Here is a 12,014-nt window from a genome sequence, read left to right as displayed (position 1 = left end):
GTCTTCCCAGGAAAATAAAAACATCCAATTATGGAATCTAAAGACCACAGGACAAATGAGACATCAGTAAAAGAAGGGCAGATCATCAAGAGAAAATGTCCCAAGAAGAGGAACAAATTTCCCTAATGGTACAGCACACCTCCAAGAGGGTAGAAATTTGTAAGTCTTCACAAATGTTTGTTTGGCTGCTCTCTACAGACATATAAGAAAAATGGTCCTTTTGTAGTCCCAATTCAATTAATAATTAAAGCCGCTTTTGCAGTTGGATAATATCTCACTCCTTCCCTAAAATCACACATGTTTGTTAAAGGAAAATCCAAAATCTCTGTCTCATATCAGAAGAGCTATCTGGTTGGTATGGGACTCAAGAAAATAAAACATATGGCATTCTTCTATTGCCTTTAATTTTATCATCCTTTGGTTACATTTGATTCTTTAAAAGTGTTCTTAAGGTATCAATACTATCTAAAATTTATGATTACTATATATGTATATATTTAAGCTTTCTGTCATGATATTAATAGCCATATAGAGTACTAATTCTAGAAATAAGCTTCACATAGCTTCCTGTACATTATTTCAGGCTTGAATCTGAAGCAGGTAACTAGGAACTAAGTTTGGTTTCCCCAGGTGTTCTTAATAAATTACAGTTCTGTAATTTCTCAGAGATATGATACATATAATATTTAAAATGTTGTATGTTTTCTTCAGTGAATTATGGACACTCCTGTCAGTGACCTTTGAAGTCTCCAAGAAGATGATGATGTCCTTTGATGACAAATCTACCTGGATTGTGCTAATTCCAGTAATCACACAAACAACGTCCAAGCTTTAATAAATCATAAATAATATATCCCTACACCAAAGGCTTATTTATTATTTATTTCAGGATAAACCTAAAGGCTCTGAGTCACTTAATAAAGATGCTAAAACCTAAAACAGTTCCCATTCACTATATCTACAATTTAATGTTGCCTCTGATTGACATTCAAAACAATTAATCAGTTCATCCATTTCTGTGCCAAAGTCCTTTCTCAAAATGAGAAGCAGGTGTGGACCTATTCATTAGCACTTCAAGTGGTGAGATGGGGTGGGGCTGAAGAAGAACTATTTTCTTGTTGCTGTTGTCTGCTCAGTATTTATGTATATGGAAATTTCCACAGCCAGTCCATATATACAGGAATACACCAAGTAGTGTTTTCTCTTGGAAAATCATCAGTGCATGTACTCTGAATGATGTTCTGTAAGTGGCAGAAGAATTTGCCCTCAGCATGAAGCTGGAGTCCAGTTTTGAAAGAAGCATAAGGACACACAGAAAATGGGGGAGCTGGTGCCTTCACCCAGAGATGGGAGCATCTTCAGGGCGTCTCTCAGCCCCACAACGCACCAATTCCCTGTGTCAGAAAACTCAGGAGTAGACAGAACATCTTCCAGGAAAGTCTGAGACCAAAAACTGAACTAGAGTACTTAGAGGGGCTACAGGAAAGTGACAACAACCTTGCTGATTGGAGGAGACAAGAGAAGCCCTGGCTGTGCTGTGCTAGGAGAAAGGAAAATTCTTCTGGGCCAGGCTGCGAGTGCCCAAGGACATTGGGTACTGGAAAAATGGAGCAAAGACCAATCCTCAGATGGCACCCCACAACACCACCTTGTCTGACATCGATCCCCACTTCTCACCCTCCAGAAAGTCAGGCTGGGCTAGGTGGGAGCTGCTCCTGATCCTGCACTCTTGGATGTAACCTGCCAGGGCTCTTTGGGGTTCTGAAATTCCTACACATAGACATGTATTATAGGCTCTGAAATCCAAGCTACTCCCAGACACTAGAAACAAAATGTTTCCATTAAGCATTTGTTGAGTAGGTAAAGGACTGTGAACATGATGTCTGTAGGATCTGGCTATGATAAGTAAGGCCATATGGAGATGGAGAGGGTAGGGGACAGGTACTTCAGATATGCAGGTCTGGAGTGTGTTTCAATGAAACAGCTATGCTTGAGCAGGAGGGTGATATGTATCATATACTTAAAATCATGACTTCAATGGTTGAGGGACCCTGAAAGTGGACTCAGGAAACTGTAAGTTCTGGAATCAGGGAGCAGTTTTCACGATGGCTGGTTTGCTCATGCAGTTCTCTTCTGTCCAGGTCACCTTTCCCAGAGCTGCATCCCATTGTCCACCTGTGACACCCTCAGCACGCATCCCTTAGAGAAGTCCTACTGATATTTCCAGATACAGTTTTGTGCAGCCTCCTCTCCACCCCAACACCTGTCCTGGGCTTGTTACTTAAAGGACTGTGAACTTGGTGACTCCAGGTTAAAGGGAGGTTGCTGGTATTCTAGAAGGACAGCCCTGCTATGCTTACCACAAAGGCTAAAGGTGAGGCAGGAATTGAATACCTGGCTTTGCCCTTTCTGCTGCCCACTGGCTCTTATAACCTCTGCCATGTCTGTTTAGTTCAATAACCTTGCCTTATTGCAGCAAACTCTCCACTTAATTCTACTTTGGATCCAAATTCCTGTCTGAGATAGGTTCCTGTATTCCATTCCTGTCAACAACACAAAGTGTATCTCCTTGTAGCACAGACTCTGGCCAGGGAGTCCATCACTTTACCAGGTTAACATTAACTGTTTAAATGCTGTGGCCTAGGGCTCTTGCTTCTCCTTCTCCTAATGCAGAGCATTATTTATCATTAGCATATATTGTTATTAGAATTATTTTAGGAATATCATTATCATACTGTTACTATTATTATTACTTTTAGGAATTTTTTTGGTTTTTTGAGACAGGGTTTCTCTATATTGTTTTGGAGGCTGTCCAGGAACTCGCTCTGTAGACCAGGCTGGCCTCCAACTTACAGTCATCCACCTGCCTCTACCTCCCCAGTGCTGGTGTTAAAGGCTTGCACCACCAACCCCAGCTACTTTTAGGATTTAGAAAAATTAATTCATTCATTTATTTTACATTCTTCCCTCACTTTCTCATCCCTCATCTCCTCCCAATCCCTTCCCCATTTCCCCCACAACCCACTCCTCTTCTGTGTTTGCATTCAGAAAAGGCCAGGCCTCTCATGGATGTCAACAAGACATGGCATATCAAGTTGTAGTAAGACTAAATGTGTCTTGTATGAAGACTTGGCCAGGTAACCAAGTATGAGGAGTAGAGTTCCAAAAGTCTGCAAAAGAGTCAGAGACAGACCCTGATCCCACTCTTAGGAGTCCCACAAGAATATCAAACTACAGAATTCTCACATATATGCAGAAGGCCTAGGAAGTTCCAGGTAGGCTTCCTATTCCTTGGTTCACCCTCTATGGGTTCTTATGGGCCTAGGTAGTTGATTCTGTGGGTATTCTCATGGTGTCCTTGACTGTTCTGGCTCCTACAATCCTTAATCTCCCTTTGCTGCAGGATTCACAGGGGAGACTTTTCAGGGAACAAAGGGAACATTAAAATGATATGTTCTGCAGAGTCAGATTCTGAGACTACAGAGATGGAGTAACTCACAGACATGTCAGAAGAAATCATAAGATGAGTATGTCTCCAAATTCCCTTACCAGAGCCTGTGAAATGACTCAGCAGGTAAAGGTGCCTGCCTCCAAGCTGGTGGCCAGAGTTCAACCCCAGAACCCACATTGTGGAAGGAAGTGAAGCAACTTCAAATACCCCCAGCAAAGCCCACAGAGTAGTCTTCCCCCAAGCAAACCATCACTGATACTGGAGGAGTTGACCTATACAGAGGAGCCAGCCCAGTAATAGGTGGTCCGAGTTGTGCTGGACCTGAAGGTCAGTGGATAGATAATAAAGGAGCAGATGGATCATTTCCCTCAGTGTGTTTGGAGCTGTAACTGCTCCTGGACTTTAGGATAATAATAATAATATAAAACATTCATGCTGCCAGTTATCTCTGAGTTTGTCACAGATGAATGGCCTGGCATCCTTCAAAAGATACAGAGTATTAGGCATACAGGAGTTCCTGGTACCCTGTAAACCTGAGTTAACCCTAGTGGTCCCTGGGCATGGTCCTTTCACCATGCACACAGAGTGGGGCAAGGGCAGACTGGATTCCTGAGCAAAGGGCATGTGTGCTCTGAGGCTGTCAGCAACTCTCAGGCTCTTATCTGAAGTTCATCCATAATGGTTTCATGTCCAGGGTGTGTGTGCAGAATTTAGAATCTCCTAATATGAACCCCCTGACCTCTTCCTGGGACTCTACAACTTGATAGTGTAAACTTTGTTGACCTCTTCCTGAGCCTTCCTAGTCAGATGAACTGAACTCACCTCACCTGTGACCACTGCTGTGGGTCACCAGGGTTCTCGATGCAGGAAGATCTGCCTGACTCACTTCTGGCTACTGTTTAGAGCATTCTTTGTCTGAATTATTGGGCTCAGAATTGGTAACTACTGTAAGAGGGATAGTGTGTACCTGCCCTCTTCTGTCTCATCCTGACCTGTGTCATCCACAGGGACATCAAAAGGAGGGAGGCTTAAAGACAATGCCCTGGATTACTTAAAATATGTATGTTAGCTGCATGTTTTGTGACACACTTGTAAACTCAGAACCTGAGAAGGTGAGATGGCAGGCCAGTCTGGACTATGTAAAATACTAGGTCTCAAAAATCAAAACAAGCTGGCACTGGTTGCACACACCTTTAATCCCAATATTCAGGAGGCACAGGCACGCAGATCTCTGTGAGTTTGAAGCCATCCTGGTCTACAGAGTGAGTTCCAGGACAGGCTCCAAAGCAATACAGGGAAACCATGTCTCAAAAAACCAAAAAACAAAACAGCATCCAAATCAGGCATTTTCTGAGGTAAAGAAGAGTTAACAAACTCATGATGTCCAAACACTTATCTTCACCCAGACTTAGAGAATGTATGTTTCTTAGGTCTCTGGGTGACTTTCTGTCATCTCCTCCTTTCCTGGTCCCCACCACAGCAGGCCAGCAGTTTATATGCAGGTCACAGCTGTGCTTCTCTCAGAAACTCAAATGTCTGTGCTGGCACAGATGATGCCATATCAGTGTGTGTGTGTGTGTGTGTGTGTGTGTGTGTGTGTGTGTGTGTGTGTGTGTGTTCTCTGTGTATGTCTAAGGGGACCTTCATATCCTAAGATCACCCTTAAGGGAAGAGACCCTGAGGGTGGATGTAGTACTACATGAATCTTGGCTGCCCAGTGGAGTCTTACAACTGAAGATCACACTATAAGCTCCTGCCTTTGCATTATGGTGACTCCACGTTCAACGAAGGGACCCTAGCACTCCAGGAGGACTTCAGAGGCCATGATAGATCTATCCAAGAGGCCAAGCAAGGAACAGAAAGTGCAGAGGTGTCTTTACCCTGCCTGCCAAATATTGACTCCCTAAGGTGTCTGCCTTATCCTGCAATAAGAACTTTGTCCCAACCAGCTGAATATCCACACCTACATCCCTAAGGTATAAACTCCTACCTGGGAAAGGCCTATCTGTTCTGTTTTCTTTTGTTGTGACACAGTCATCTTGTAGCAGCACAAATTAGGGCTGGAATTCAACCATGCCAACTGATTGACTTCATGGCTGGCTGTATGGTGTGGCCTGTGGGCCCCTGCTTTTCCTCCTCCATGTGCATGGTGAGACTGTCTAAGTGAACAGAGGAGACCAGGGTCAGAGATGTTCCAGTTCTTCAGGGTTTCAGGCAGAGCTATTAGGAGGGAAAAATCAAGGAGGGAGGAGCTGGTGGAGATGACAGAAGAAAGTATTGATTGTTTACCCCCTAATGCCCCCACCCAAGTCCACAGGGTGGGCTCTATGGCACTTGCCAGGTCAGAGATATATAAGATTAGCATGCACTGAGGAGGGACAGAAGAGCTGGAGGGACTTTTACCTCATCTGTGTGTAGTTGTGGGTAGATAAATTACAGGAAAGAATCACTTCTTGTGACCTTAGATAATGACAATAATACATTAACAATTCAAAGTAGCTCTGAATCTGTCATTTTCTTGACTAGAGAAGTGACCTGTCAATTTGCAAGCAGGTCAATGGACAAGGTTTCCAACCCTAAATAATCCAGAAGGCCTCATCTCAACATCCCACAGAAAGGGCCCAGGTTACCATTCCTATTACCATGGTATAGATGAGGTAGGAATCCACAAGTGTCACAAGTGATGTCATCTCTCCACTTAGAGGGCAGGGCTCAGCCCAACCAGGCACACACACACACACACACACACACACACACACACACACACACACACACACACAGGACAAGTGAGAAGAAACCTTGTCTGATGGGGGAAGTCCTATGTATATGTCAATAAAGCACTGTTGGCCAATAGTGAAGCAAGATAGGTGGACCTAGGAGTCCAGGAGGACTCTGGGTAGGAGAAACACAGGGAGTCGCGATGTAGTCCACCAGAGAAGTAAGATGTCCGGAACTTTTCTCCGGGGAATTCCCTTTGCCAAGACACCTGTAGGACCACTGTGCTTTGCCCTACCTGGGTGAGTGACTCAGAGCACTAGGGCTCTGAGAGGTAAGAGGCTCTAGGTCTTTTATTAAACCAAGAATTCTTCTATCAACTTGAACCAGGAAAACTTCCAGGAAGTTACTCAAGAGTTCTATAATGTCATAATAAAAATTTCTGGCTGCATATTCTGTGTTGTTCCCATGGGATCTGATGTCCCTTCTGAGCGATAATCAGGAAAGACATACAGGGAGATGTTCCTATTGGCTATATTTTGATGAGTCTAAGAGGGATAATGGTATTACCTGTGATCTAGAGCCATTAATCCATGCAGAGAGTTCATGTTGGGGAAGTGTGAAGGGAAATATGTTTATATGCCTATCGTACCCCATCTGTCCATCATGTCCAGAAATCCTGAGGAGATCTGTATATAAGTCAACCTGCACAGAGACAAAGCAGTTGTTAATCTAACAGGCAGTCCTATTGACCTTGGGCTCGGTATGGGCCTCCTGGCATCTCTCTTGCTTTCTCTAGGTGATGGTATGGTTCCATGGTGGTGCACTGGTTTTGGGAAAGGACTCGATGAATGATGGATCCAAACTGAGATTTACTGAGGATATAGTAATGTTTACTATCCAGTATCGCTTGGATATCCTTGGCTTCTTCAGGAAATCCTGGGACTGGGCTGGACAATAGCAGATGAGTAGAACATGGACAAACCTGTGGTTCCTGTCCCTACCACTTCGCAGCATTGGAGACAAGCATGCCAGAGCCAACTGGGGCTACCTGGACCAAGCGGCTGCCCTACGCTTGGTCCAGCTGAATATTACATACTTTGGAAGCAACCTTAAATGGGTCACTATTTTGGGTACCTCATCAAGTAGAAGAAGTATGTCTTCACTTGTTGTCCCCATGTCCAAAGAACTTCTCAATGGAGCCATTATGCAGAGTGGAGTGTCCCTGCTACCTGAACACATCTCTGACACATCTGAGGTAGTCTACACTGTGAGCATCCTCAACAGTACAAGCCCCTACTTGACTGCTTCAGTCCTTGACTTTGATACCTTGATATTCTGTTAAGTGGGGGAAAAATGGTCATGGGAATAGCTTCTTTCCTGTGATTTATTAGAGGCATAAAATTTAGAACCCATCCTCTTTACTTTGTGTCTGCTGAGTATGTTATGACAGAAAAGCTGTACCAGTGCTTTCCATCCTTGGCAAAAACACATACTCATGTTTTCCTAGTTTGCTTCTTATGTCTGTTTATTTCAGCTTCCAGTTTATACTCCATCTTGAAGAAATGTCAGAGTAAGTACTCAAGCAAGTCCCTGGGGGCCAGAACTGAATAAGCGGCCATCGAGGGGGCACTGATTACTCCCTTGTTACCCAAGGCTTCCTCAGTTTGCTTTCTTATATACCCCTGGACACTTGCCTATGGGTGGCACTGCCCACTGTGATATGAGCTCTTCTGCATCAGTCACTTAAAACAAAAAATACCTGGACTTCCTATGGGCCAATATGATAAGGAATTTTCTCAGTTGAAGTTACTCTTTCAAAATACCCTGGCTTGTGTCAAGTTGACAAAAAAAAAATCTGACCAGGACACATGGGTTGAGGGAAAGTGTCAACTCATAAAAATATTCACTGTGCAAGTATAAGGCCCCAAGTTCAAATACCCAGAGCACACATAAGGCTAGATGTGGTGATATGTGTCAGTGAACCCAGTGCCCTATGGTGAGATGAGAAGCAGACAGAATAGAATTGTTGGAAGGTTGTAGTCTAGTTAAACTGGTGTAGACAAATGCAAACAAAAGATAAGGTGACTAGTGACACCTATAGGATTTCTCTGACCATTACAGTCAAAATATTATACAACACAGTTATGGTCACTCATAAACACCACACACAATAAAACAAATAAAACAACAGCAAGAAAACAAATATTCATCTAGAAGAGTACTTTCCCACCTGTCACCTTTGAGCAGTGTGTGTGTGTGTGTGTGTGTGTGTGTGTGTGTGTGTGTGTGTGTGTGTGTGTGAATAATTCCACTTAAGTCTTTTCATACATATACAAAAAAGGTAGGAATCTTATATTTAGGGACAATAACATCAATCAAGGAAACTCTGCTCCTTCATTGGAGCAGTGAACCAAACATTGCCTATTCCATTTATAGACAGTAGCCAACCTATCAGAATGTGAGGAGAAGAACTCAGAAGCCCTGGTACACTACCTACAAGACAAGACTGAAGAAGAGATTCTGATTGTCAACCAGAATTGTGTGACTTGGTGGACCTGATCACCAGGATGAGGGATTGCCAGAACTTGCTACATGAGCCAGTTAACTTGTCTCCGTGGTTAGGTATCCTAATGTTGATGTCCAGTTTCTTCTGCAGTTAGCATAGCATTCTGAGACAAGTTAGGAAATGGGAAAATAGTGTGGATATGCAGTGGCCATCACAATATTTATATGACTGGTCTTCAGAATTGACATGTAATGCCCCATGTCTTCACTATGATCTTTACTGTGGTGGATAGGTCATTCCTACGTAGGCACCCTCTGGATCTTTTAGCCTCTGTAAATTTTTACCCTGTCCCCAGCATCATTGGTATAGACAGTGATGAGTGTGGCTGGGGAATACCCTTGGTGAGACAGTTCTAAGGCCCTGGGAGCCTAAAATCAAATGTTGGGTAGTGGGAACTTAGTGATACTTTGATCTACATCCAACCCATCCTATACTTAAGACTGTCCTCTACTTCCCAGTACATGGGCCTTGATCGTGTCATAAAGAACGTAACCAGAGAGACCCTGCCAGCTGTTCTGAAAAACAGAGCAGCACAGATGGTGAGAGACCTTGGTTCCTGTACTGATAAAAGGGGTTCCTACATATTATTCTCAAAATTCCACACGCAGAAATAAAGGCTAGTATATGTGTGTGTTTGTGTGTGGCCTCACACTAATCCTGAACCACCCTCTATGCTCTGTCTCACCCCTGGCCACATTCCTTATTAGGAGGCTGCTGTCTACCTGTCCAAGTACCTGCCCTACTTCACTCTTCTGATCTTTCCTGGTGTGGATGCTGCCTCCTGAATGTAGTGACCTGCTAATGGAAGAGCACATGGGGGACATTAAGGACCTCCTGACTCTCCAAGCACAGATCAGGAACAATGGGGGACTTCATGCTTGTGATCCCTCCACTCCAAGTAGCAAATTTTCAGCGTGAGTACTTATTTGACAAGGCCTAGGGAAGAGGGGAGCTCAGAGCTGTGGATCCAAGATGAGCTGTGTAGTTTCCAGTCCTGACCCATGTCATCATTAGGCATCTGAAGACACTTAGCTCAGTAAATCCTTACATCCAGAGTAAACGAATGGCATCTTATGCAGGTCCAGAGCAAGACATGGCAGCTATGCTACACTTGGTGTTTGCCAAAACTGCTCCTCTGGGAATGCCAGGATTACTGTTTAACAAAAGGCTTCCCATAGTCACTTTTTCAGTCTGGCGCTTACCAGTCAACTGTGATTCCAGACAACTTTGGAGCAAGGTTTCTTGTCACCAAAGGTTAGGCAGAAAAGCTCCATGTTAGAAATCATTATGTCAACATGCGTACTCACTTTCAGGTTCCCATGCTCCCATCTACTTCTATATGAGTTCTAGCACCAGCCAAATTCTCTCAAGCATGTCAGGCCATTCCATGTGAGGGCTGTCCATGGTGAGCACTATCCCTTGATCATTGGATCCCACCTTTGGGACATGAAACACAAATCCCCTTGTTATCTTTGAGCTGATTGGAGCCTCAGATGAGGTCCTGAGGGATTACTGAGCTCTCCGTCCAGTTGAGAAAGCCAAGGCTCTCAGAGAGATGGGATCAAGTGTTCACCATTTCTTAGTTGAAAAATAAAACAAAATAAAAAGCAAACAAACTAGTGAACAAAAATTCTACCAGGGTTTGAATATGAGACTCCCTTGTCTAATTTGTGCTAGAAGGAATGAGAACACACTGGGGTAAGAGTGAACCAGAGAGAATTCAAGTAGCCGCTTGGATGGATGCTGGATTCTGAGTGCTGAGGGAAGAGAGTATACACCAGGTCTAGGGATCAGGTTCAGACTGTGGTTGCTGTAGTAGAGCATGAGTTGCACCTGCATGATGTGCGTAAGACTTGGACCCTTGTCTCCTTCTGTCTGCAGCTGACTTCACTGAGGAGGAGGAGGAGGAGATACTTAACAGGAGAATGATGAAGTACTGGGCCAAGTTTGCAAGACATGGGTGAGAATATGTCCCTCCCTCACACTCATATGCTTTTGTCTCCATCCAGGGCTCCCATGTACGTGTACCTCATTAGCATGCATGGTCCTTAATTACACCACTGTCTTCTCCAACCCTGGGCACACTTAGATACTTTAGAGCTTTACATTACTGCTCATCCCACAGAAACCTGGTGGATGAGTCACAGTATTTTGCTACTGTTCTTTAGATTTTCTCAGAGAGAGACAGAGACAGAGAGAGAGAGAGAGAGAGAGAGAGAGAGAGAGAGAGAGAGAGAGAGAGAGAGAGAGAGAGCTAGACAGCTTCCTGTGTTTCATATGGACCAGACACTAATAAGTAACACTTGTATTCTGTAACAAAAGATCAGTCCTTCTCTAACTTCAGGCCCTTGGCTGACTCATCTAATGCTCTGACCCAAATCAAGATATCAGGCTTTGGATGAGAGTAACCTTGTCCTTCCCTGTTAGTGTCATATCCACAGGAACCCCAACAGTGAGGGTCTACCCTGCTGGCCTGAGATGGTCCATGATGAGCAGTACCTACATCTGGACATCCAGCCTACTGTGGGCAGAGCCCTGAAAGCCAGAAGGCTGCAGTTCTGGACAAAGACTCTGCCCCAGAAGATCCAGGAGCTAAAGAGGGCTCAGGACAAGCACACTGAGCTTTAGTGCCCTGTGACAGGAAAGCTGTGTGGGGTTGAACACAGATGGTGTCATCCTGAGGTTACAAGGTGCATTTATTTATCTTTATTTTTTCCAGCATTCACATAAGCACTCACTCAAGATTTGTCCTTTCTGTCGTGTTTAAACAACCCTCTGTGTGCTACCCCCTTACTCTTCTGGACACATTTTTTGAAAATAAACAAATACTCTCACAACCGTATGGATGTGTGAGCCCCAACGTTCCCCAACTTTATGTAACACTTCACTGTGATTAGGCTCTTCATTCCTTCTTCCTTCCTTCCTTCCTTCCTTCCTTCCTTCCTTCCTTCCTCTCATCATCTTCTCTCCATCCTCTCTCTCCTCTTTTCCAAACCTCCGACCCTCTTCAAATGAAGCAGAAGCTTAAAGCACTACAGGAAATCCATATCCTCTCTCAGCTAGTTCGTGCTTTCCCGTTTATCAGTTGTCAATAGAAAACCTGATTGTCCCAAGCCATATTGCCTTCATAAGTTCGCAGTGTTGTTTCCAATAGATAATAAACTGAAAATTGGGCTCTTGATGTTTGTGGCCTCAGATGTCACATATTCCATATCCCAGGTATCAGATGTTCATATTACAGTTCAAAAGAGTAGAAAATTACATAGCAACACGATAATT

At 43.9% G+C, this 12,014-nt stretch overlaps 1 pseudogene; it reads left to right on the top strand.

The window, feature by feature from the left end:
- The first annotated feature begins 7,130 nt into the window (after positions 1–7,130).
- On the top strand, positions 7,131–11,363 carry LOC121138691 (annotated as a pseudogene).
- Positions 11,364–12,014: the final 651 nt, after the last annotated feature.

The sequence above is a fragment of the Mesocricetus auratus genome, unplaced genomic scaffold (assembly GCF_017639785.1).
Source record: "Mesocricetus auratus isolate SY011 unplaced genomic scaffold, BCM_Maur_2.0 contig_5443_pilon_obj, whole genome shotgun sequence".
NCBI lineage: Eukaryota > Metazoa > Chordata > Mammalia > Rodentia > Cricetidae > Mesocricetus > Mesocricetus auratus.
This window is presented reverse-complemented; position numbering and strand designations above follow the sequence as displayed.